The sequence below is a fragment of the Macrobrachium nipponense genome, chromosome 43 (genome assembly GCF_015104395.2).
Source record: "Macrobrachium nipponense isolate FS-2020 chromosome 43, ASM1510439v2, whole genome shotgun sequence".
Classification (NCBI taxonomy): Eukaryota; Metazoa; Arthropoda; class Malacostraca; order Decapoda; family Palaemonidae; genus Macrobrachium; species Macrobrachium nipponense.
In genome coordinates, this window is record NC_061104.1 from 53,416,821 (window position 1) to 53,417,249 (window position 429).

Below are 429 nucleotides of genomic sequence, written 5' to 3' on the forward strand. Positions count from 1 at the left end.
TTAATTTGTCCGTTTTTTTGTATCAAAAATCAATTTAGGAATAGCCTGAAAAAGTGATTTTTGGTTCAAAAATCATTTAAGAAATCAAATTTAAAAAATGACAACGAATATAACATAAAAATTTTTAAATCACATTTCATTTCATATACGAAACTTTTAAGGTTTTTCAAACATTGATTTGTCTCTAAAGAATCATTTAAAAAATCAGCTAAAAATAGGGCAATAAATTTATCATAAAATGGTTTTACATATATATTTTTTTGTAAAATATTTCTCTTCATCTTAGCGGTTTTCTGTTTCAGTCATTATAAAATTCGTCTTAAAAAAAGTAAAAATCTAACAAAGAAAAAGGCTTAAAAAATTTTCAGTTTGAATGGGTTTCTTGCCCTTCTTTTTTAAAGATAATTTTTGTTTAAAAATTATTTCAAA